This window comes from Pristiophorus japonicus, chromosome 19 (assembly GCF_044704955.1).
Source record: "Pristiophorus japonicus isolate sPriJap1 chromosome 19, sPriJap1.hap1, whole genome shotgun sequence".
Classification (NCBI taxonomy): domain Eukaryota; kingdom Metazoa; phylum Chordata; class Chondrichthyes; family Pristiophoridae; genus Pristiophorus; species Pristiophorus japonicus.
The window spans coordinates 86,491,132-86,518,604 of NC_091995.1; the positions used below are offsets into that span (position 1 = coordinate 86,491,132).

The 27,473-nt window shown below is 48.3% G+C and overlaps 1 long non-coding RNA gene across 1 annotated transcript in view; it reads left to right on the forward strand.

Moving 5' to 3' along the window:
* The window catches only part of LOC139230515 (uncharacterized), a 40,599-nt gene extending 13,389 nt beyond the window's left edge, over positions 1 to 27,210 (forward strand). The window contains exons 2-3 of the long non-coding RNA XR_011587945.1: positions 24,014 to 24,202; positions 26,911 to 27,210. This is a non-coding gene — a long non-coding RNA (uncharacterized lncRNA). The remainder of the gene's footprint in view (positions 1 to 24,013; positions 24,203 to 26,910) is intronic.
* Positions 27,211 to 27,473: the final 263 nt, after the last annotated feature.

Here is a 27,473-nt window from a genome sequence, read left to right on the forward strand (position 1 = left end):
GAGCATGCAGAAAACAAGCGCAGACAGCGGAAGGAGCGTGCGGCAAACCAGACTCCCCACCCACCCTTTCCTTCAACCCCTGTCTGTCCCACCTGTGACAGGGACTGTGGTTCTCGTATTGGACTGTTCAGCCACCTAAGAACTCATGTTAAGAGTGGAAGCAAGTCTTCCTCGATTTCGAGGGACTGCCTATGATGATGATGATTTTCATCCAGGTAATCCCCAACTTCGATCCTAAGGATCAATTCCATTATTTTTCAAGTTGTTAATTTAAGACTAATTGAGCTGTAGTGATTTTCCAGGTTAGTTTTTCAGTCGGCTGGGGCCTCCCTGCATCCAATGGCTCACGGTGACTGTTGGAATTCTGTAGATTTAGTCTCTCCCCTCAGTTAGGACCCTAACCCTGTGGATAACTGTTTTGAGCCCTTTAAACATTTCTGTGCAAGTGACTCTGTCCTAAATCTAACATCTCTCTCTCCTGTTATGTACTTATGAATGACTCCACGAGACAATGTGTTGTACTCAAACTGTAGTGACCTTGGTCCTTTATTCGTAACTCCAGAGTAAGGCACAAGCATGGTGGGCAGCCTTTTATACTGGGCCCTGCACACCTATGCAGGTGACCCTCAGGTCTCCCACCACAGTGCCCTCTGGTGGACAGCCTCTGCCACAGGGGCAGGAAACCCCAGTCTCCACCAGTTGCACCCTCTAGTGGTGCCAGCATAGTATATACACAGTATAAACCTTATTGATAGTACATCAGGTAACAAGTTTCCATCTTATGCAACTATACAATTATTACACAGAGAGTATATCTATCATCTGCATATATAACATCTCCCATGATTGAATTTCTCCACTCTCTCTTCGCAATCTAAATAGTCTCCCTCCAACTGTAATGTATGCCCCTGTGAGCATGCTCACAAGTTTGCAGAGCTGTTGCATTGTGAGTGGCTTAGCCAGTCACGTGATGTTCACAAGACTCAATAAAACCCCAGCCAGTTGGATCTGGGTCATCCACAATGAGGCAGGTGGTTGTGAGCCTGGTGGATGAACTGTTAATGTGTAGTGTGATTGTTAAACCTTTTTTTAATAAACCAACTAGTTCTTATTAGCAGGAAATACTGGAAATACTCAGCAGGTCAGGCAGCATCTGTGGAGAGAGAAACAGAGTTAACGTTTCAGGTTGATGACCCTTTGTCAGAACGTTCTAACGAAGGATCATCGACCCCAAACATTAACTCTGTTTCTCTCTCCACGGATGCTGCCTGACCTGCTGAGTATTTCCAGTATTTTCTGCTAGTAAGAACTCTGTACCTTGTAGTGGCATGCCTCCATGCTCCCTGGGCCAGACGCCGCTCCTTTTATGGCCCCGACCTGCTGCTGATGATTTGTCTAGCTTCCCCTTAAATGCATCTATACTATTCGCTTCAATCACTCCTTGTGGTAGCGAGTTCCACATTCACACCACTCTCTGGGTAAAGATGTTTCTTCTGAATTCTGTAATGAATGTAATGACTCACAAGACTTGTTACTGTAAACTGCCTCAGGTGTAAACCTGATCCAACTTTATTCGGGCCCAAAGAAACCCACATGACAGGGTACCCGCGCTTATATACCAGTGACCGTGCACGCGCGCGGACAGCCCGATGACCTCCAACAGTGGCGCCCCCTGGTGTCTGGTGACCCCAAGCATAAATACATAACAACATCCCCTTTCAAGATCTTAATATCAGTCTTGTTGCAAATTAAGACGGTCTGGGACTTTCCGCTCACAAGTTGATCATCTCAGTTCAACTTCAGTTCTGGGCGAGTGTTCTGAATCAGTTGTGACTGAAGACTGAGTAACCGATCTGATGGGAGTGGTAATGACCATATCAGAGACTGGAGGTCCCATTTCAATAAAGTCCTCTGATGAATGAACATCGGTTGCTTGATCACTGACTGCATCTTCCTTAAGCGGTTCCAGTTCATCCGTGTGCCGCAGTTTTATCTGATCGACATGTTTCCTGCATGTTTGTCCATTCTTGAGCACGACAATAAACACTCCATTACCCTCCTTGGCTGTAACAGTACTGGCGATCCACTTTGGACCTTGACCATAGTTCAGTATATAAACCGGATCATTGACAGAAATATCACATGACACAGCAGCATGATCATGATACGCTTGCTGATTTTGACGTCTGTTTTCAACACGATCATTCAAATCGGGATGAACAAGAGAAAGCTTGGTCTTGAGACTTCTCTTCATCAGTAGTTCAGCAGAGGAGACCCCAGTAAGTGTATGAGGTCTGGTCCTGTAACTGAGCAGAATACAGGACAAGCGAGTCTGCAGTGAACCCTGAGTTACACGTTTCATACTTTGCTTGATGGTTTGAACAGCACGTTCTGCTTAACCATTAGAAGCAGGTTTGAATGGGGCTGACCTCACATGTTTAATACCATTGAGTTTCATGAACTCTTGAAACTCCAGACTTGTGAAGCAAGATCCGTTGTCGCTTACAACAATGTCAGGCAAATCATGAGTAGCAAACATGACACGAAGGCTCTCAATAGTAGCTGTCGATATACTGGATGACATAATAATACACTCTATCCACTTTGAATATGCATCCACCACATCTTTCCCAGGAATGGACCCGCAAAGTCGATGTGGATCCTCGACCATGGTTTGGATGGCCACAACCAAAGACTCAGCAGAGATTCTGCTGGTACGTTACTTAGCTGCATGCAAGTATTGCACTGATGCACACATGATTCCAGATCAGAGTTGTCATGTATCTCACATTACTGTATATAACTGTATCTTACCATGCTATACATAACTGTAACTGGATATGACCAGTAACAATAAGCATACCTTACCACCAGGGGTGCACTTGCAGGAGACACTTCATACCTGTCTCACTGTGTTATATAAAGGGAGGTCACAGGCAAGTGCAGCACTGGAGAGCTGGAATTAAAGGTGCAGGTCTTGAGTGACCTTGACTTCAGCAATGTGTCTCGTGTAAGCCAGTACATGAGAGTCAGGACTTAACAAGAGTCAATTCCAGGCCACCATACATGAGCCCTAGCAATGGCTGTTATCATGACAATACCAGGATGAGTGCTGTGTAGTTCACGTACAAATTTCTCTGTACCTTTCTTCGGCATGACAACACGATTGCCCCACAGTAAACAATCTGACTGAATGGACAGCTCATCTTTGCGACGGTTGTAAGGTTTGGTCTCATCACACATCTCCATAGGTAGTACAGACCAATCACCACTGAGGACACAACGTTTCACAACCGATAAAATAGGGTGATAGCTGGTCCAGATCCTAACTTGTTGACCAGTGACAGGAGTTCCTTCACTCTCAAAAGCATCCATTACTAACAGTAGATCTGCAGGTTGAGGCGTCTCCATCTCAGGTACGGGCAATGGAAGATGGCTCAGTGGATCGGCACAATTTTCGGTGCCAGGTCTATGACGAATAACATAATCATAGGCACACAATGTCAACGGCCATCTCTGGATGCAGATGATACATTGGTATTAATCCCTTTGTTTTCCGAAAACAATGAAATGAGTGGCTTGTGATCTGTTTCGAGTTCAAAATGAAGACCAAACAGGTACTGATGCATCTTTTTGACCCCATAAATGCCAGCATGGACTGGCTGGGCTGAATGGCCTGTTTCTGTGCCGTATATCTGACGTAATCCTGTGTAGTAGACATAATAACCGGGAGAGATGTAAAGCGGGCTGCCTGCTTGCTGTCACCTGTTTAACATTCTCGCACAAAGTCAAGATTCACACAGGCCAAAGCTTCTTTTTCCAACATGCTGTAAGCTCTTTCCACCTTTGACAAACTTCTCGAAGCATACGCAACAGGTTGTAGCTTACCCAACTCATTTGCTTGTTGGAGTACACAACGAACCCCATATGATGAAGCATCACAGGTCAATACAAGACGCTTACACGGATCATAATGAACAAGCAACTTGTTTGAACAGAGCATATTCTTAGCTTTCTCAAAGGCTCTATCTTGAGACACACCCCAGACCCAGTTGTCGCCTTTTCTGAGTAGCGCGTGCAGTGGCTCTAACAAGTGCTCAATCTGGGTAAGAAATTATCAAAGTAGTTGAGTAGCCCAAGGAATGAACGCAGCTCCGTCATATTCTGAGGCCTGGGTGCATTTTTGATGTGGCCTTGGTTTTCGAATCAGTGGGCCTGATGCCATGAGCAGCAATCTTCCTTCCCAGGAATTCAACTTCAGGTGCCATGAATACACACTTCGAACGTTTCCGCCTGAGTCCCACTTTGTCCAGATGCTGTAGGACTTCTTCAAGATTGTTCAGATGTTCAGCAGTGTCACGACCTGTAACCAGAATGACATCTTGAAGCACGACAGTTCTAGGAACGGACTTCAGTAAACTCTCCATATTCCTCTGAAATATGGCTGCAGCTGAACAAATCTCAAAAGGACACCTGTTGTAGACAAACAGTCCTTTATGGGTGTTAATGCAGGTGAGTTTCTTCAAAGTGTCGACAAGCTCCTGTGTCATATAGGCCAACGTCAGAGCCAGTTTAGTGAACGACTTTCCACCAGCTAGCAGGCTATCAGCCTTCGGTAACGGGTACTGATCCTTTTCGAAAATCAGTTAATCGTAACCTTGTAGTCTCCACAAATCCTGACAGTGCCATCATTCTTCAACACAGGAACAATAGGACTGGCCCACTCGTTAAACTCGACCGGTGATATGATCTCTTCATGTTGGAGTCTGTCAAGCTCAATTTCAACCTTCTCCCTCATCATGTAGGGAACAGACCGAGCTTTATGATAGACAGGCTTTGCATCTGAATCCAGGTGAATCTGCACCTTGGCTCCAGTAAAATTACCAATTACCACTTGAGCACACGCAGTGTCATCCACCGATGACAATGCTTTGATATCATTCCAATTCCACTTGATTTTCTCGAGCCAGTTCCTGCTGAACAGCGTTGGACCATTACCTGGGACAATCCATAATTGTAGATCATGAATCACATCATCATATGACACCTTGACTACTGCACTGCCAATTACTGGTATGAGTTCCTTAGTGTAAGTACGCAACTTGGCATTGACTGGACTCAGCTTAGGCTTCTCAGCCTCAGTGTCCCACAGCTTGTCGGATGTTCTTTGGCTCATTGTCGACTGACTCGCACCCGTGTCCAGCTCCATTGATACAGGCACACCATTCAGCTTCACATTAACGATTATCGGCTGGCTTCTTCCCAAGAACGAATTCAGACCATACACTTCCTCCTCGGGTTGTGTATCCGGGCCAGCACCGGACTGGTCATCATCAACAATGTGATGAGTGGCAGCTCGCTTGCTCAGTTGTGGGCACATTCTCTGAAGATGCCCCACTTTCGAACAGCCATTACAGGCATATTGTTTAAACCGACACTGATGAGGCCGATGATTGACCCCACAACGCCAACAGAGTGAAATCGGATTCGTACCAGTTGGCGGACTTTGAGCAGCTACAGGTTTCACGTAAGCAGTCGAGTAGGCCCTGCCAGAAGCAGCTCAGCCAGACGACACAATCTTGTTTACAGTACTTGCCGTGGAGCTCCGACTCTTCGATGATATCTGCCTCAAATTATCATCAGTCGTCATGCATGCCTGGGCAGTCGCGATGGCCTCGCTCAAATCCAGCTTCTCTTCGGCCAATAACTTCCAAAGAATCACATCAAGGTTGATGCCTATCACGAAGAAATCTCGCAGCATGTCTTCCAACACGTTCCCGAACTTACACGGCTCAGCAAGACGTCGCAGGTCAGTGACGAATCCCGGCACATCCTGGCCCTCAGCACGAACATGCGTGTAGAAGCGATAGCGTGAGATGATGATCTCTTTTGGCTTAAGATGGTCACGCACCAAAGCGCACAAATCCCCATATTCTTTGTCTGTTGGACGTAAAGGGGAGAGAAGATTCTTCATGAGGCCATAAATTTTTGGACCACAAACGGTGAGGAAAACCACCCTGCGCCGAACTATGTCAGCGTCTCCCTCCATTTTGTTGGCCACAAAATACTGATCCAGGCGGTCGATAAAATCCACGCCATCTGTGAATCTCTCCAGATTCCAATAGTGCCCATTGTACATGCGAAGGTTCTTAAGTTACCTCGTCACCAAATGTAGTGAATGTAATGACTCACAAGACTTGTTACTGTAAACTGCCTCAGGTGCAAACCTGATCCAACTTTATTCGTGCTCAAAGTAACCCACGTGACATGGTACCCACGCTTATGTACCAGTGACCACGCACGCGCGTGTACAGCCCGATGACCTCCGACAGTGGCGCCCCCTGGTGTCTGGTGACCTCAAGCATAAATACATAACAAATTCCCTATTGGATTTCTTGGTGACTATCTTATATTGATGGCCTCTAGTTATGCTCTTCCCCACAAGTGGAAACATTCTCTCTGTATCCACTCCATCAAAACCTTTCATCATTTTAAAGGCCTCTATTAGATCACCCCCTCAGCCTTCTTCTTTCAAGAGAAAAGAGACCCAGCCTGTTCACCCTTTCCTGATATGTATACCCTTGCAGTTCTGGTATTATCCTTGTAAATCGTCTCTGCACGCTCTCCAGTGCTTCTATATCCTTTACCTAAGAACTCACTTTTAAAGTGGAAGCAAGTCTTCCTCGATTTCGAGAGACTGCCTATGATGATGATAATATGGCAACCAGAACTGTACGCAGTACTCTAACTGTGGTCTAACCAAGGTTGGGTACAGGTTTAGCATAGCTTCCCTACTTTTCAGTTCAATACTTTTAGAAATAAACCCTAGTGCTTGTTTTTTCTGGGGGCCTTGCTAACCCGTGTCGCAAGTTTTAGTGGATTGGTGTATTTGTACTCCGAGATCCCTCTGTTCCTCAGACTCGCACCCTCCAAGTAATAAGTGACCTCCCTATTCTTCCTCCTAATGCCAAAGAGCTGCTGACTGGCTATCACCATTGCACTCTCTCTCTCTCTCTCTCTCTCTCTCTCTCTCTCTCAAATGTCTTGTTTGTTATCAGTCGTGCAACCTGACTACCGATAACCTCAGTAATTGGAAGTGGTCAGCTCGATGAGGACATGGGCCTAAGTTCCCTGCTGGAGGCCAGTTTCACTCTGGTTACTAATTCTGTTTCACGTTTGATTATTGGGAAGTTCATAATTAGACTAGATTAAGAAAAAGGGAAGAATCTTTCATTAAATAAGTCATGCGAACTTCTGTAATATGTATAGACTGCTCAAAACCCCCTAGACTATTTCCTCGTTAAGGGGAAACCATTCCTCCATGTTAGAAAGAAGAAATACATTTTATAAAATTGGTAATCGTTTTATATTGTTTCGCCAAACCTGTTCTCTGATTGGTTCAATCTCGGCCTGTACCTGAGCTACCTCATTGGCTCAGAGTGTCAGCTTGGCTTGGTTGATGATGCTCTCGCTACTGAGGTAGAAGGCCATGGGAGCCCCACTCCAGACACTGGAGCACGAAGATCTAGTCTGACTCCTCAGAGCAAGGAGACCAGAACTGTACACAATACTCCAGGTGTGGTCTCACCAGGGCCCTATGTTATCAAAGGTTGTATACCATCGCCCCAAACCCTCTTCTCAATCTTCCTCGCTGCCATGCTCCTCCTCACAGTTGATAAACTCCCCGCTGGAGTGGAACTAACGTACAGAACCAGGGAAGCTGTTCAACCTTCGCCATCTTCAGGCTAGGTCCAAGATCACTCCAACCTCTGTCGTCGAGCTACAGTAGGCGGACGTCACCTGCGTCGGTGCACACACACAGAGGCTGAACTCCAGGACATAGTCGATGTATTTACCGAGGCATATGAAAGCATGGGCCTTACGCTAAACATTAGTAAGACAAAGGTCCTCCACCAGCCTGTCCTCACCGCACAGCACTGCCCCCTAGTCATCAAGATCCACGGCGTGGCCCTGGACAATGTGGACCACTTCCCATATCTCGGGAGCCCCTTATCAACAAGAGCAGGCATCGATGACGAGATCCAACATCGCCTCCAGTGCGCCAGTGCAGCCTTCGGCCGCCTGAGGAAAAGAGTGTTTGAAGACCAGTCCCTCAAACTGTCACCAAGCTCATGGTCTACAGGGCCGTAGTAATACCCGCCCTCCTGTATGGCTCAGAGACATAGACCATGTACAGTAGACACCTCAAGTCGCTGGAGAAATATCACCAGCGATGTCTCCGCAAGATCCTGCAAATCCCCTGGGAGGACAGACGCACAAACATTAGCGTCCTCATCCAGGCCAACATCCCCAGCATTGAAGCACTGACCGCACTCGACCAGCTCCGCTGGGTAGGCCACATAGTTCGCATGCCAGACACGAGACTCCCAGAGCAAGCGCTCTACTCGGAACTCGTCCACGGCAAACGAGCCAAAGGTGGGCAGAGGAAACGTTACAAGGACATCCTCAAAGCCTCCCTGATAAAGTGCGACATCCCCACTGACACCTGGGAGTCCCTGGCCAAAGACCGCCCTAAGTGGAGGAAGTGCATTCGGGAGGGCGCTGAGCTCCTCGAGTATCGTCGCCGAGAGCATGCAGAAATCAAGCGCAGGCAGCGGAAGGAGCGTGCGGCAAACCAGGCTCCCTGCCCACCCTTTCCCTCAACGACTATCTGTCCCACCTGTGACAGGGACTGTGGTTCCCGTATTGGACTGTACAGCCACCTAAGAACTCATGCTAAGAGTGGAAGCAAGTCTTCCTCGATTCCGAGGGACTGCCTATGATGGTGATGACTATTGACATAAGTAATCCACTATGTTTGCCTCTACAACAGCAATTCATTGTGTTTGTGAACGGTGCTATATAAATGCAAACCTGCTCTTCTTTAATACTGTAGAAAGTAAATTTTATGATGTGGTGTTAGTTGTGGCTCTATGGGTAGTCGTCTTGCTTCTGAGTTAAAGGTTGTAGTAATGCATGCACCTGTGAGTATGCTCACAGGTTTGTTCAGCTGATGCGGTTACATCCGAGCCAGGGTGTCCCTGGAGATGGAGCACGCGGTGTCCACCGGTACTCTTGCGGCCTTCTGCGAGAGGTGAGCGCCGGAGGGACTGGAGTGCATCATCACCCCCGGCAACCAAATTTTTATTTGAACCATGTGTAAAAAGTTAATTTGTCTACGTTTGTCAGTTTTAGTGCCAGCCCCCACCCACTGCTTTTAGCCAGGGGGCACTGAATAATTTGTGTTTTTGGTGCCCCCAAAAAAAAACAAGGGGGCACTTGAAAAGTTTTTGGCGTGTGCCCCCCCTTTAATCAGGGGGCACTTGATTGTTTCTACACAAAATAGTTGCAGAGCTGTTAGGTTGGGAGGTGCTTAGCCAGTCACATGATGTTCATGTTGTGTATCTGTAAAGCATGCACTCCCATGTTCCACCACCAGGGAGCGCACCCCCTGAAGTCCCAAGGGATCCCAGCATCCCTTGGGAGCACTGTATATAAGCCGGCCCCTAAGGCCTGTTCCTCACTCTGGAGTGCCTTACTAAAGACTGAGGTCACTACTTTAACCTCCCTGTGTGCAGCCTCATCTGTGTTAGGAACACAACAACTGGCGACGAGTATACGAATCCAACGCAAAGATGCAGCAAACTGTGGGCATCCTGGAGAAGTTCTCGGAGGATGAGGACTGGGAAGCCTATGTCGAATGGCTATACCAGTACTTTGTAGCCAACGAGCTGGACAGAGAAGGAAGCGCTGCAAAAAGGAGAGCGGTCCTCCTCACGGTCTGCGGGGCACCGACTTACAGCCTCATGAAGAATCTTCTGGCTCCGGTGAAACCCACAGATAAGTCGTATGAGGAGCTGTGTATACTGGTTCGGGAGCATCTTAACACAAGGGAGAGCGTGCTGATGGCGGGGTATTGGTTCCAAACGTACCATCGATCTGAAGGTCAGGAAGTGGTGAGCTACGTCGCTGAGCTAAGGCGACTTGCAGGACAATGTGAGTTTGATGGCTATCTGGAGCAAATGCTCAGAGACTTTTTTCTACTAGGCATTGGCCACGAGACCATCCTACAAAAACTTTTGACTGTAGATACACCGACCCTCAGTAAGGTCATTGCGATAGCACAGGCATTTATGTCCACCAGTGATAACATCAAACAAATCTCTCCGCACACAAGTGCTAGCAATGTTCATAAATTAATTGGAACTGTGTTTGCAAGCAGAAATATACAGGGCAGAACCCACGAGCCTGCAACTGCCAGCAGGCCTCAGGTGACCCAGATGACTCAGAGTCCGCAACAAAGCAATTCACACCTTGTTGGCGTTGTGGAGGCTTCCATTCAACCTATTCATGCCGCTTCAAAAGGTATGTTTGCAAGAGCTGTGGAACAATGGGGCACCTGCTAACTACCACATGGCAGAGGAAGATCGGTCCATGGCGGACCAAAGCAATTTCGAGCCTCAGAGAGAGGAGGCAGATGCTGAAGTACATGGGGTGCGCACATTTTCGACGAAATGTCCACCTATAATACTAAACGTAAAATTGAATGGCTTACCCGTAGCCATGGAACTGGACACTGGCGCTAGCCAATCCATCAAGAGTAAAAAGATGTTTGAGAGACTGTGGTGCAACACGGCACTCAGACCAGCCCTGAGCCCCATCCACACGAAACTGAGAACATACACCAAAGAGCTCATCACTGTCTTGGGCAGCACCATGGTCAAGGTCACCTACGAGGGTACGGTGCACGAACTGCCACTCTGGATTGTCCCGGGCGATGGCCCCACACTGCTTGGAAGGAGCTGGCTGGGCAAAATCCGCTGGAACTGGGATGACATCCGAGCGCCTCATATACCCAGGTTCTTAACAAATTTCCTTCCCTTTTTGAACCAGGCATTGGAAATGTTTCCGGGGTGAAAGTGCGGATCCACTTGGTTCCAGAGGCACGACCCAATCACCTCAAGGCACAAGCGGTACCTCACATGATGAGGGAGAGAGTGGAAATCGAGCTGGACAGGCTGAAATGCGAGGGCATCATCTCCTCAGTGGAATTCAGCGAGTGGACCAGCCCAATGGTTCCAGTACTGATGGCACGGTCAGGATTTGCGGCGATTATAAAGTAACTATTAATCGTTTCTCGCTACAGGATCAATACCCACTACCTAAGGCAGACGACCTATTTGCGACGCTGGCAGGAGGCAAGACGTTCACCAAGCTCGACCTGACTTCGGCCTACATGACGCAGGAGCTGGGGGAGTCTTTGAAGGACCTCACCTGCATCAACACGCAAAAGGGACTGTTCATCTACAACAGCTGCCCGTTTGGAATTCGGTCGGCTGCAGCGATCTTAAAGAGAAACATGGAGAGCCTACTCAAGTCGGTACCACGCACAGTGGTTTTTCAGGAAGACATATTGGTCACGGGTCGGGACACCGTCGAGCCCCTACAAAACCTGGAGGAGGTCCTCCAGCGACTGGATCGCGTAGGGCTGCAGCTGAAGAGGTCGAAATGCGTGTTCATGGCAACAGAAGTGGAGTTTTTGGGGAGAAAGATAATGGCGGAAGGCATTCGGCCCACAGACGCCAAGACAGAGGCTATCAGGAACGTGCCCAGGCCACAGAACATCACGGAGCTGCGGTCGTTCCTGGGACACCTCAACTATTTTGGTAACTTCCTACCGGGGTTAAGCACCCTCTTAGAGCCCCTACATGTGTTATTGCGTAAAGGTGAGAACTGGGTATGGGGAAAAAAAACAAGTAATTGCTTTTGAGAAAGCCAGAAACATTTTATGCTCCAACAAGCTGCTTGTATTGTATAACCCGTGTAAAAGACTTGTGCTAGCATGTGATGCGTCGTACGGAGTCGGGTGTGTATTACAACAAGCTAACGTTGTGGGGAAGTTGCAACCTGTCGCCTATGCCTCCAGGAGCTTGTCTAAGGCTGAGGGGGCCTACAGCATGATTGAGAAAGAGGCATTAGCGTGTGTGTTCGGGTAAAGAAAATGCATCAGTACCTGTTTGGCCTCAAATTTGAGCTGGAAACCGATCACAAGCCCCTCATATCCCTGTTCACTGAAAACAAGGAGATAAATACTAATGCCTCAGCCCGCATACAAAGGTGGGCACTTGCGCTATCAGCGTATGACTATACCATCCGCCGCAGGCCAGGCACCGAGAACTGTGCGGATGCTCTCAGTCGGCTAACATTGCCCACCACGGGGGTGGAAATGGCGCAGCCTGCAAACTTCTTGATGGTGGCACAGCCCGCAGACTTGTTGATGGTCATGGAAGCGTTTGAAAATAATAAATCGCCTGTCACGGCCCGCCAGATCAGGACTTGGACCAGCCAAGATCCTCTGTTGTCCCTAGTAAAAAACTGTGTACTGCATGGGAGCTGGGGCAGCATCCCATTGAAATGCAGAGCTAATCAAGCCATTCCAGCGGCGAAAGGACGAGCTGTCCATTCAGGCAGACTGCATGTTGTGGGGTAACTGCGTAGTGCTATCCAAAAAGGGCATGGAGACCTTCATCTCGGATCTTCACAGCACACACCAGGGTATAGTAATGATGAAAGCGATAGCCAGCTCCCACGTGTGGTGGCCCGGTATCGACTCTGACTTAGAGTCCAGTGTACGGCAATGCAGTGTGTGTGCTCAGTTGAGCAACGCACCCAGAGAGGCACCAATAAGTTTGTGGTCCTGGCCCTCCAGACCATGGTCGAGGATCCATGTCGATTATGGGGCCCGTTTCTCGGTGAAATGTTCCTGGTGGTGGTGGATGCTTTTTCAAAATGGATTGAATGTGAAATAATGTCGGGAAGCACCGCCACTGCCACCATTGAAAGCCTGAGGGCCATGTTTGCCACCCACGGCCTGCCTGACATACTGCTCTGTGACAACGGGCCATGTTTCACCAGTGCCGAATTTAAAGAATTCATGACCCGCAATGGGATCAAACATGTCACCTCGGCCCCGTTTAAACCAGCCTCCAATGGGCAGGCAGAGCGTGTAGTACAAACAATCAAACAGAGGCTTAAACGAGTCACAGAAGGCTCACTCCAAACCCGCCTGTCCCGAATACTGCTCAGCTACCGCACGAGACCCCACTTGCTCACAGGGGTGCCCCCAGCTGAGCTACTCATGAAAAGGACACTTAAAACCAAACTCTCACTGGTTCACCCCAACCTGCATGATCAGGTAGAGAGCAGGCGGCAGCAACAAAATGTAAACGATGGTCGCGCCACTGCGTCACGGGAAATTGATCTGAATGACCCTGTGTATGTGCTAAACTATGGATATGGTCCCAAGTGGATCGTGGGCACGGTGATAGCTAAAGAAGGGAGAAGGGTGTTTGTAGTCAAACTAGACAATGGACAAATTTGCAGAAAGCACCTGCACCAGTCTGCGGTTCACAGACTGCCCTGTACAACTCACAGCAGACACCAACTTTTTCGAGCCCACAACACACACCCAAAGGATCAATGACACCACCCTGGACCAGGAAATCGAACCCATCACGCCCAACAGCCCAGCAAGGCCAGGCTCACCTAGCAGCCCTGCACGGCCGTTGGCCCTGGAAACGACAGGCGGCCACAGGCCGGGTAACGGAAGGAGCAGTGTGACGGCCTAGCCCAGCAGTCTAAGCAGCCCCCAGCCTGTGAGCACCATCGGAGCAGGCCGGGGAGCGGAAGGAGCAGTGTGGCAGCGTACCACTCCAGGGAGCAGCGTGTGTTGGAGCAGGAGAGCAACGGCAGTGAAAAGGGACGTCACCAAGGTCCAGGTTGGTGATTGGAGCGTGGGCAGGTACATCAGGAGCGGTGAGGTCAGGGCGAGGGAGCGGCGAGAGATTGGGAGGGGGACGTGATCAGGGCCCAGGATAGGCGTGAGTTCGGGGCCCAGAAGAGGTGAAGGCCCAGGGACAGCACAGGCCAACCCACACTGCGATATGTCCGCGGAATAGGTCCGTGCAGCAGAGCTGGTCTCCAGTCGTCTTGGTTAATCCTTGTCACTGGACCAAGACCTAACTCTGTCAAGCCCGTGTGGTGGCTAGTTCGTCGTGATCCTCCGTGGATCTGTCCTCCTCTGCAACATGGTGGTTTGCAGGTTTAACAGGCTTAGCAGCTTGCCTGCACACTCGTTGGAGGTGTCCCATTGTTCCACAGTCCTTGCAAACTTACCCTTTGAATCGGCATGAATGGAAACAATTATCACCCCCGCAGCGCCAACAAGGTGTTAATGGCCTTGCATTCATCAGCCTTGATGGTGGACTCTAAGACATCTGCGGACGCGTAGCTGCAGGTATGTGTGACCTACCCTGTATGTTATGATTCAAAAACAACATCACTTTGTTCACTGTACTTGTAGCAGCACTTGGGTGCTGAGAGATTTGCTTCGTATTGTCACTGGTGACAATGAACGCTGGACTATCGCTATGGCCTTACTCAAGGTTGGGGTCTCTACAGTCAAAAGTTTGCGAAGTATGGTTTCGTGGCCTCTGCCAAGTACGAAAAAGTCTCTGAGCGTGTGCTCCAAATATCCTTCAAATTCACAATGTCCTGCAAGGCGTCTTAGCTCGGCGACATAACTCGCCACTTCCTGGCCTTCAGAACTTTTGTAGGTGTAGAACCGGTACCTCACCATCAGAACGCTTTCCTTCAGGTTCAAATGCTCTCGGACCAATGTGCACAAATCGTCGCATGATTTCTCCATGGGTTTCGCTGGAGTGAGCAGATTCTTCATGAGGCCATACGTTGGTGCCCCACAGACGGTGAGGAGGATCGCTCTACGTTTGGCAGCGCTCTCTTCCCCATCTAGCTTGTTGGCCACGAAGTATTGGTCGAGTAGCTCCACAAAAGTTTCCCAATCATCTCCCTCCGAAAATTTCTCCAGGATGCCCACTGTTCTCTGCATCTTTGGATTCGCTATCTGTATCTCGTCGCCAGTTGTAGTGTATGGAGAAAGAGTCAGACTGAGCACTGTGAGCTCAAAGCAAAGTGTGACCTTAGTCTTTTATTGCAGTTCTCCAGAGTGCCTCTCCAACCTGTGAAGCCTCTTTATATATCTGTACTCCCAAGGGATTATGGGATCCCTTGGGACTCCAGAGGATGAGCCCTCTGGTGGCTGTACAGAGTAAATGCAAGTATACATATATAACAGATTGAATGTGAGATAGTGTCGGGTAGCACGTCCGCTGCCACTACTGAAAACCTGCAGGCCATGTTTGCCACTCACAGCTTACCCGATGTCCTGGTGAGCGACAATGGGTCATGTTTCACCAGTGCTGAGTTCAAAGAATTCATGACCTGCAACGGGATCAAACATGTCACATCTGCCCCGTTTAAAGCAGTGTCCAATGGTCAGGCAGAGAGAGCAGTGCAAACCATCAAGCAAGGCTTGAAGAGGGTAACTGAAGGCTCACTGCAGACTCGCCTATCCCGAGTCCTGCTTACCTACCGCACGAGACCCCACTCACTCACTGGGATCCCACCTGCTGAACTGCTCATGAAAAGAGCACTTAAGACAAGGCTCTCGTTAGTTCACCCTGCTCTACATGAACAGGTAGAGAGCAGGCGGCTTCAACAAAGTGCATACCATGATAGCGCAAATGTGTCACACGAGATTGAAATCAATGATCCTGTTTTGTTTTAAATTATGGATAAGGTCCCAAGTGGCTTCCTGGCACTGTCGTGGCCAAAGAGGGGAGCAGGGTGTTTCAGCTCAAACTTTTAAATGGACTCATTCACCAGAAACACTTGGACCAAATCAAACACAGATTCACGGACTATCCTGAGCAACCCACCTTGGACCCTACCTTTTTTGATCCCCCAACACACGCACCAGTGACAACCGGCACGACAGTTGACCACGAAGCAGAACCCATCATCCACAGCAGCCCAGCAGGGCCCAACACACCAGGCAGCCCAGCAAGGCCAGCTGCACCAGCTGATTCAACAACACCAGCTTTCACACCGAGACGTTCAACCAAGGCAAGAAGGGCCCCAGATCGACTCACATTGTAAATAGTTACACTCTTGACTTTGGGGGACGTGTGTTGTTAAATATGTATACTTGCATTTACTCTGTACAGCCAGAAGAGGGCTCATCCCCTGGAGTCCCAAGGCATCCCATAATCCCTTGGGAGCACAGGCTTCACAGGTTGGAGAGGCACTCTGGAGACCTGCAATGAAAGACTAAGGTCACACTTTACTTTGAGCTCACAGTGTTCAGTCTGACTCTTTCTCCATACACTACACAATCCACTTGGAGTACGCGTCTACAACTACAAGGAACATTTTACCCAAGAACGGGCCTGTATAGTCAACGTGTACCCTAGAGCACGGTTTGGAAGGCCAAGGCCATAAACTTGCGAGCATGTATTACATCTGTGAACGCAGGACTCTAAGTCCGCATCGATACCGGGCCACCACATGTGGGATCTGGCCATCGCTTTCATCATTATGATGCCTGGGTGGGTGCTGTGGAGGTCATTGATGAAGGTGTCTCTGCCCTTCTTGGGGACCACTACTCAATTGCCCCACGGAAGGCATTCTGCCTGTATAGATATTTCATCTTTGTGCCGCTGGAACGGCTTTATCTCTTCCTGCATTTCCACTGCAACCCTGGACCAGCTGCCATGAAGCACACAGCTTTTGACTAGAGATAATAAGGGGTCCTGGCTTGTCCAGGTTTTGATCTGCCGGGCAGTGACAGGTGATTGCTCACTCTCAAATGCTTCCATAACCATGGCTCGATCTGCGGGCTGTGCCATTTCCACCCCCGTGGTGGGCAATGGCAGCCTACTGAGAACATCGGCGCAGTTTTCTGTGCCTGGCCAGTGGCAGATGGCGTAGTTGTATGCGGACAACATGAGCGCCATCTCTGGATGCGGGCCGATGCGTTGGTATTTATACCTTTACTCTCGAAACACACGGATATAAGTGGCTTATGGTAAGTTTCCAATTCGAATTTTAGCCCAACAGGTATTGATGCATTTTCTTTACCCCATAGAAACACACTAACGCTTCTTTTTCAATCATGCTGTAGGCTCTCTCAGCCTTAGATAGACTCCTGGATGCATAAGCAACCGGTTGCAGTTTCCTGAAATCATTAGGTTGTTGCAATACACGCCCGACAACATATGATGACGCATCACATGCTAGTACAAACGCTTACATGGATCATACAACACAAGCAATTTATTTGAGCATAACAATTTTCTCGCTTTTCAAAGGCATTTTCTTGGCTTTTGCCCCAAACCCATTCACCCCCTTTTCGTAGTAAGACATGTAGTGGTTCTAGCAGTGTGCTGAGACCCAGTAAGAAGTTACCAAATTAGTTCAGGAGTCCCAGAAACGACCGCAGCTCCATCACGTTCTGTGGCCTCGGTGCATTCGATTGCCTCCGTCTTCGCGTTGGTGGGCCTAATGCCATCTGCCGCAATCCTCCTTCCCAAGAACGCCACTTCAGGCACCAGGAAAACGCACTTCGAGTGTTTTAACCTGAGCCCCACGCGGTTGAGTCGACTAAGATCTTCCTCCAGGTTCTGCAGGTGCTCGACTGTGTTCCGACCTGTGACCAAGATATCGTCCTGGAAAATCACGGTGTGCGGGACCGACTTCAGTAAACTTTCCATGTTTCTCTGGAATGACGTCGCCGCTGATCAGATTCCAAACGGGCATCTGTTATGAACAAAAAGACCGTTGTGCATGTTGATGCAGGTGAGGGCCTTCGATGATTCCTCCAGTTCCTGCGGTATGTAGGCTGAAGTCAGTTCCAGCTTCGTGAATGTCTTTCCTCCCACAAGCATTGCAAAGAGGTCGTCGGCTTTTGGTAGTGGGTATTGGTCCTGCAGGGAGAAACAATTGATAGTTACTTTGTAATTGCCACAGATTCTGACGGTATTGTCTCCCTTGAGGACTGGGGCAATAGGACTGGCCCACTCCTGAACTCGATCGGGGAAATTATGCCCTATCTTTGCAGCCAGTCTAGCTCAATCTCTACCCTTTCTCTCATCATGTACGATACTGCTTTCGCATTGTGATGGATGGGTCGTGCCCCCGGAATTAGGTGGATCTGCACTTTTGCTCCTTGGAATTTCCCGATACCTGGTTCAAACAGCGAAGGAAATTTGTTTAAGACCTGGGCACACGAAGTGTCGTCAGCGGGCGATAGCGCTCGGACGTCGGCCCAGTTCCAGCGTATCTTTCCCAGCCAGCTCCTGCCGAGCAGCATGGGACCATCGCCTGGTACCACCCAGAGTGGTAGCTTGTGCACCGCTCCATCGTAGGAGACCTTTACGGTAGCACTGCCGATTACAGGAATCAGTTCTTTTGTGTAAGTTCTTAGTTTCGTGCGAACTGGAGTTAAGACTGGCCTTGAGGCCTTGTTGCACCACAAACTTTCGAAAGTCTTTTTGCCCATGATGGATTGGCACGCGCCCGTGTCCAGCTCCATTGACACTGGGAGTCCATTTAGTTTAACATTCAGCATTATCGGGGGACAATTCGTGGTGAATGTGTGCACCCCATGTACCTCTGCCTCCTTCATCAGAGGTTCTGTTTCGTCGTGATCCTCCGTGGATCTGTCCTCCTGTGATGGTTTGCAGGTTTAGCAGGCCTAGCAGCTCGCCTGCACACTCGTTGGAGGTGTCCCATTGTTCCACAGTCCTTGCAAATGTATCCTTTTGAATCGGCATGAATGGAAACGATGATCACTCCTGCAGTGCCAACAAGGTGTTAATGGCCTTGCATTCATCACCCTTGATAGTGGACTCTGAGACATTTGCGGACGTGTAGCGGACAGGTATGTGTGACCTGCCCTGTCTATTATGATTCGAAAACAACATCACTTTGTTCACAGAACTTGTAGCAGCAGTTGGGTGCTGAGAGATTTGCTTCGTATTGTCACTGGTGGCAATGAACGCCTGGACTATTGCTATGGTCTTACTCAAGATTGGGGTCTCTACAGTCAAAAGTTTGCGAAGTATGGTTTCGTGGCCAATGCCAAGTACGAAAAAGTCTCTGAGCATGTGCTCCAAATGTCCTTCAAATTCGCAATGTCCTGCAAGACGTCTTAGCTCGACGACATAACTCGCCACTTCCTGGCCTTCAGACCTTTTGTAGATGTAGAACCGGTACCTCACCATCAGAACACTTTCCTTCGGGTTCTCGGACCAATGTACACAAATCATCGTACAATTTCTCCGTGGGTTTCGCTGGAGTGAGCAGATTCTTCATGAGGTCATACATTGGTGCCCCACAGCTGGTGAGGAGGATCATCCTTCGTTTGGCAGCGCTCTCTTCCCCATCTAGCTCGTTGGCCACGAAGTATTGGTCGAGTCACTCCACAAAAGTTTCCCAATCATCTCCCTCTGAAAATTTCTCCAGAATGCCCACTGTTCTCTGCATCTTTGAGTTCGCTATCTGGATCTCATCGCCAGTTGTTGTGTATCGAGAAAGAATCAGCCTGAACACTGTGAGCTCAAAGTAAAGTGTGACCTTAATCTTTTATTGCAGGTCTCCAGAGTGCCTCTCCAACCTGTGAAGCCTCCTTAAATACCTGTGCTCCCAAGGGATTATGGGATCCCTTGTGACTCCAGGGGAAGAGCCCTCTGGTGGCTGTACAGAATAAATACAAGTCCACATATATAACAGAGCCCATGAAGCGAATATATTAGAGTTGTAGTTTTAAGCTCAACTCCAGAGGCTTGAGTGCATGGTCAAGGCTGACATTTTTGTCCCCCCCCCCCCCCACACCTTCTCACCACATCCCTCAATCCCTTCTCCCTCCAGGATCGTCTTTTAAATCCATTCCTCCTGCCACTTCAGTGACCTTCCCCAGTAACTTAGTCCACAACTCAATTACACTTTGGGTGAAAAAAATTTCCCCTCAGCTCTTAAGTTCCTCAGTGGAGCAGGGCGTGAGCCTTGGCGTGCTGGTAAAGTCCTCGCCTCTGAAGCAGAAGGTTGTGGGTTCGAGCCACACTCTGGTACTTGAGTACATAATCTGGGTTAATGCACCAGCACGGTGCTGAAGGCGCGCTGCACTGTCGGAAGTACCATCTTCCGGATGAGATGTTAAACCGAGGCCCATTTACTCTCTCAGGTGGATGTAAAAGATCCCATGGCACTATTCTGATGAAGAGCAGGGGAGTTCTCCTCGGTGTCCTGGACAATATTTATCCCTCAATCCATTATCATCATAGGCAGTCCCTCGGAATTGAGGAAGACTTGCTTCCACTCTTAGAATGAGTCCTTAGGTGGCTGAACAGTCCAATGCGAGAACCACAGTCCCTGTCACAGGTGGGACAGATAGTCGTCGGGGGAAGGGGGGGTGGGACTGATTTACTGCGCGCTCCTTCCGCTGCCTGCGCCTGATCTCTTCACGCTCGCGGCGTTGAGATTCGAGGAGCTCAACGCCCTCCCGGATGCACTTTCTCCACCTCGGGCGGTCTTCGGCCAGGGACTCCCAGGTGTCAGTGGTGATGTCGCACTTTACCAGGGAGGCTTTGAGGGTGTCCTTCTTACGTTTCCTCTGCCCACCTTTGGCTCGTTTGCCGTGAAGGAGCTCCGCGTAGAGCAATTGCTTAGGGCTTCTCGTGTCTGACATGCGAACTATGTGGCCTGCCCAGCGAAGCTGATCGAGTGTGATCAGTGCTTCAATGCTGGGGATGTTAGCCTGGACGAGGACACTGATGCTGGTGCTTCTGTCCTCCCAGGGGATTTGCAGGATCTTGCAGAGACATCGTTGGTGATATATCTCCAGCGACTTGATGTGTCTTCTGTACATCGCCCATGCCTCTGATCCATACAGGAGGGCGGGTATTACTACAGCCCTGTAGACCATGAGTTTGGTTGTAGGTTTGAAGACCTGGTCTTCGAACACTCTTTTCCTCAGGCTGCACTGGTGCACTGGAGGCGATGTTGAATCTCCGCATCAATGTCTGCCTTTGTTGATAAGAGGCTCCCGAGGTATGGGAAATGGTCCACGTTGTCGAGGGCCACGTCATGGATCTTGATGATTGGAGGGCAGTGCTGTGTGGCGAGGACAGGCTGGTGGAGGACCTTTGTCTTACGGATGTTAAGCGTCATATGTCTCGGTGAATACAGTGACTATATCCTGGAGTTCAGCCTCAGAATGTGCGCAGACGCAGGCGTCATCCGTGTACTGCAGCTCAACGACAGATATTTGAGTGGTCTTGGAGCTGGCCTGGGGTGGCGTAGGTTAAACAGCTTCCACTGGTTCTGTAGTTTAGTTCCACTCCAGCCAATACCCAAAAAACAGATTATGTGGTTATCTTTTCCATTGCTGTTTGTGGGAGCTTGCTGTGCGCAAATTGGCTGCAATGTTTCCTATATTACAACAGCGAATACACTTTCAAATACTTCATTTACACACGAGCATACGAACAATGACAGTCAGGTAAAGACCATCTGGTCCATCCAGCCTGTCCCACACAATTGTGATACCTTGTGTATCACAACATATACACTCTCCAACCCACCCGAAACCATGTGAGCTCCTGGGAGAGGCGAGAAACCAGATTAAAAACCCAGGCCAATTTGGGGGGAAAAATGTGGAGATTTCCTCTCTGGCCCATCTAGGTGACGAAACAAATCCAGGAGATCACTCTGGCCATTAAATTCCCTGCAGTACCCACCTTCTGTAAGAGGTGACCTCTGCCGCAGCCAGCTTTAAAGCACTTTGGGACATCCTGAGGTTGTGAAAGGCGCTATATAAATGCACGTTCTTTCTCACAAGGCAGGGCATTTAATAATGTGTGTGAAATTGCAGTCGTTGTGAATGGGGCATTTTGCTCTCTGTGCCTAAATACAGGACAGGCGCTTCCATCACACAGGGCTATGGCTGTGACCACTAAGTCTTAAAATATACCCCTGTATCTCAAACTCCACGTAGCCCGAGCACACAAAGTCTCAACTATGTTTACAACATGGGTGCAGCCAGGTCAATCGCTGATGGGCTTTTTGCTCATTAAACCAGAAAGAGGTCAGGATTGTACTTTGTCAGTAGCCTTACAATGTGGCCCCGTCTGCTCTCTCAGATGGACGTAAAAGATCCCAGGGCACTATTTCAAAGAGGAGCAAGGAAGTTATCCCCGGTGTCCTGGGGCCAATATTTATCCCTCAAGCAACATAACTAAAAACAGATGATCTGGGTCATTGTCACATTGCTGTTTGTGGGAGCTTGCTGTGCACAAATTGGCTGCCGCGTTTCCTACATTACAACAGTGACTACAGTCAAAAAGTACTTCATTGGCTGAAAAGCGCTTTGAGATGTCCAGTGGTCGTGAAAGGCGCTATATAAATGCAGGTCTTTCTTTTTGTTGAAGAATAGGTTAGATAAATGATGGAAGGAAAGGGGAGTGGAGAGGTGGGGACCAGGGCAGGCACTTGAGATTAGGACTACTGTTCAAGTGGAGAATACACCTGAACATGGACAGGTTGGGCCAAATAGTCCACTTCTGTATTGTCATTTCATGTAATGTCTTACCTCATCCTCGGTGTCCTGGCCAGCATTTAGCCCTCAATCAATGTCACTAAAGCAGATTATCTGGTCATTATAATGGGGAAATCATGTTTAACAAATTTGCTGGAGTTCTTTGAAGATGTAATGAACAGGGTGGATAAAGGGGAATCAGTGGATGTGGTGTATTTGGACTTCCAGAAGGCATTTGACAAGGTGCCACATAAAAAGTTACTGCACAAGATAAAAGTTCACGGGATTGGGGGTAATATATTAGCATGGATAGCAGATTGGCGAACTAACAGAAAACAGAGAGTCGGGATAAATGGTTCATTCTCTAGTTGGCAACCAGTAACTAGTGGGTGACGCAGGGATTAGTGCTGGGACCCCAACTATTTACAATTTATATTGACGACTTGGAAGAAGGGACTGAGCGTAACATAGCCAAGTTTCCTGATGATACAAAAGTGGGAGGAAAAGCAATGTGTGAGGAGGACACAAAAAATCTGCAAAAGGACATAGACAGACTAAGTGAGTGGGCAAAAATTTGGCAGATGGAGTATAATGTTGGAAAGTGTGAGGTCATGCACTTTGGCAGAAAAAAATCAAAGAACAAGTTATTATTTAAATGGAGAAAGATTGCAAAGTGCCGCAGTACAGTGGGACCTGGGGGTACTTGTGCATGAAACACAAAAGGAGAGTATGCAGGTACAGCAAGTGATCAGGAAGGCCAATGGTAGTTTGGCCTTTATTGCAAAGGGGATGGAGTATAAAAGTAGGGAAGTCTCACTACAGCTATATGAGGTATTGGTGAGGCCACACCTGGAATACTGCGTGCAATTTTGGATTCCATATTTACGAAAGGATATACTTGCTGTGGAGGCAGTTCAGAGAAGGTTCATTAGGTTGATTCCGGGGATGAGGGGGTTGACTTATGAGGAAAGGTTAAGTAGGTTGGGCCTCTACTCATTGGAGTTCAGAAGAATGAGAGGTGATCTTATCGAGACGTAGAAGATTATGAGGGGGCTTGACAAGGTGGATGCAGAGAGGATATTTCCACTGATGGGGAAGACTAGAACTAGAGGGCACGATCTTAGAATAAGGGCCGCCCATTTAAAACTGAGGTGAGGAGAAATTTCTTCTCTCAGAGGGTTGTAAATCTGTGGAATTCGCTGCCTCAGAGAGCTGTGGAAGCTGGGACATTGAATAAATTTAAGACAGAAATAGGCAGTTTCTTAAACGATAAGGGGATAAGGGGTTATGGGGAGCGGGTGGGGAAGTGGAGCTGAGTCCATGATCAGATTAACCATGATCATATAAAATGGCGGAGCAGGCTCGAGGGGCTGTATGGCCTACTCCTGTTCCTATTTCTTATGTTCTTATGCTGTTTGAGGGAGCTTGCTGTGCGCAAATTGTCTGCCATGTTTCCCACATTATACTTCAAAACAAGCACTTCCTTTGGCTATAAAGCACTTTGGGCATCCGGTGGTCGTGAAAGGCGCTATATAAATCCAAGTCTTTCTTTTTTTTCAGTCGAATAGACCACCAGAAGCTCGATTAACTCACCCCAGAGGGCCACAATTCCAACCATGCAGCACTCTCTGAAGAGTCAGACTAGATCTTCGTGCTCAAGTGTCTGGAGTGGGGCTCGAACCCATGGCCTCCTGACTCAGCAGCGAGAGTATTACCAACCGAGCCAAGCTGACACTCTGAGCCAATGAGGTAGCTCAGATACAGGTCTAGACTGAACCAATCAGAAAACAGAGACATGAGTGGGCGCAATTGTTCCTCGTTTTATTTTGCAAAATTAAATAAAACATTACCTATTTTTAAAAATGTATTAGTTCACGGGATGTGGCCGTCACTGGCAAGGCTGGCATTTATTGTCCATCCCTAATTGCCCTTGAGCCACCTTCTTGAACTGCTGCAGTCCCGTGTGGTGAAGGTGCTCCCACAGCGCTGACTTTGGCGTAGCGGTTTGGTACAACTGAGTGTCTCGCTGGGCCATTTCAGAGTCAACCACATTGCTGTGGGTCTGGAGTCACATGTAGGCCCAGACCGGGTAAGGACGGCAGATTTCCTTCCTTAAAGAATGTTAATGAACCAGATGGGTTTTTACAATAATCCAGTAGTTTCATGGTCACCACTACTGGGAGTAGATTTTTATTCCAGATTTATTGAATTGAATTTAAATCACTCCCAGCTGCTGCTGTGGTGGGGTGTGAACTCACATCTCTGGATCATTAGTCCAGATCTTTGGATTATGAGTCCAGTAACATAACCACTATGCCAATGTACCCTACATGGCGTCAATGATGCAATAAGAACATAAGAATTAGGAGCAGGAGCAGGCCTTATGGCCCCTCGAGCCTGCTCCGCCATTCAATAAGATCATGGCTGATCATTGACCTCAACTCCACTTTCCCGCCCGATCTCCATATCATTTGATTACCCCAGATTCCAGACAATGATTGAGAACAAGAAGTAGTTCAGACTACTTCTTTAGAAGTCATTCCAAGATTGAGTAAGGAAGTAGAGGAAATATATTTCAAGAAGACAATCAATTGCACTTGTGGTTTTGGGTTAAAGGGATTTGCAGTTATTCTGTTTACGGGTTCTACACGGGAGGAGTTGCAGCATTCTGGAATGCTCCACCACTTAAAGGAGTCCCCGCAGTCAGACTCTGGGTGTGGTGCTACATCGGTCACAGAGAATCAGGAAGCTGGCTCGACAAGCTCCAGCGATCGGCCTTCAGCACTCTGAACAGCTTCATACAGATACAGAAAGGGCTTGAAATTGCCCTGTTTTGCGATGCCCGTTAGCACCTCCGGGGGGGCGCTAAAGGGGCACTGAACTGTTTTCACCTGTGGACAGGTTGGGCCAAATAGTCCACTTCTGTATTGTCATTTCATGTAATGTCTTACCTCATCCTCGGTGTCCTGGCCAGCATTTAGCCCTCAATCAATGTCACTAAAGCAGATTATCTGGTCATTATAATGGGGAAATCATGTTTAACAAATTTGCTGGAGTTCTTTGAAGATGTAATGAACAGGGTGGATAAAGGGGAATCAGTGGATGTGGTGTATTTGGACTTCCAGAAGGCATTTGACAAGGTGCCACATAAAAAGTTACTGCACAAGATAAAAGTTCACGGGATTGGGGGTAATATATTAGCATGGATAGCAGATTGGCGAACTAACAGAAAACAGAGAGTCGGGATAAATGGTTCATTCTCTAGTTGGCAACCAGTAACTAGTGGGTGACGCAGGGATTAGTGCTGGGACCCCAACTATTTACAATTTATATTGACGACTTGGAAGAAGGGACTGAGCGTAACATAGCCAAGTTTCCTGATGATACAAAAGTGGGAGGAAAAGCAATGTGTGAGGAGGACACAAAAAATCTGCAAAAGGACATAGACAGACTAAGTGAGTGGGCAAAAATTTGGCAGATGGAGTATAATGTTGGAAAGTGTGAGGTCATGCACTTTGGCAGAAAAAAATCAAAGAACAAGTTATTATTTAAATGGAGAAAGATTGCAAAGTGCCGCAGTACAGTGGGACCTGGGGGTACTTGTGCATGAAACACAAAAGGAGAGTATGCAGGTACAGCAAGTGATCAGGAAGGCCAATGGTAGTTTGGCCTTTATTGCAAAGGGGATGGAGTATAAAAGTAGGGAAGTCTCACTACAGCTATATGAGGTATTGGTGAGGCCACACCTGGAATACTGCGTGCAATTTTGGATTCCATATTTACGAAAGGATATACTTGCTGTGGAGGCAGTTCAGAGAAGGTTCATTAGGTTGATTCCGGGGATGAGGGGGTTGACTTATGAGGAAAGGTTAAGTAGGTTGGGCCTCTACTCATTGGAGTTCAGAAGAATGAGAGGTGATCTTATCGAGACGTAGAAGATTATGAGGGGGCTTGACAAGGTGGATGCAGAGAGGATATTTCCACTGATGGGGAAGACTAGAACTAGAGGGCACGATCTTAGAATAAGGGCCGCCCATTTAAAACTGAGGTGAGGAGAAATTTCTTCTCTCAGAGGGTTGTAAATCTGTGGAATTCGCTGCCTCAGAGAGCTGTGGAAGCTGGGACATTGAATAAATTTAAGACAGAAATAGGCAGTTTCTTAAACGATAAGGGGATAAGGGGTTATGGGGAGCGGGTGGGGAAGTGGAGCTGAGTCCATGATCAGATTAACCATGATCATATAAAATGGCGGAGCAGGCTCGAGGGGCTGTATGGCCTACTCCTGTTCCTATTTCTTATGTTCTTATGCTGTTTGAGGGAGCTTGCTGTGCGCAAATTGTCTGCCATGTTTCCCACATTATACTTCAAAACAAGCACTTCCTTTGGCTATAAAGCACTTTGGGCATCCGGTGGTCGTGAAAGGCGCTATATAAATCCAAGTCTTTCTTTTTTTTCAGTCGAATAGACCACCAGAAGCTCGATTAACTCACCCCAGAGGGCCACAATTCCAACCATGCAGCACTCTCTGAAGAGTCAGACTAGATCTTCGTGCTCAAGTGTCTGGAGTGGGGCTCGAACCCATGGCCTCCTGACTCAGCAGCGAGAGTATTACCAACCGAGCCAAGCTGACACTCTGAGCCAATGAGGTAGCTCAGATACAGGTCTCGACTGAACCAATCAGAAAACAGAGACATGAGTGGGCGCAATTGTTCCTCGTTTTATTTTGCAAAATTAAATAAAACATTACCTATTTTTAAAAATGTATTAGTTCACGGGATGTGGCCGTCACTGGCAAGGCTGGCATTTATTGTCCATCCCTAATTGCCCTTGAGCCACCTTCTTGAACTGCTGCAGTCCCGTGTGGTGAAGGTGCTCCCACAGCGCTGACTTTGGCGTAGCGGTTTGGTACAACTGAGTGTCTCGCTGGGCCATTTCAGAGTCAACCACATTGCTGTGGGTCTGGAGTCACATGTAGGCCCAGACCGGGTAAGGACGGCAGATTTCCTTCCTTAAAGAATGT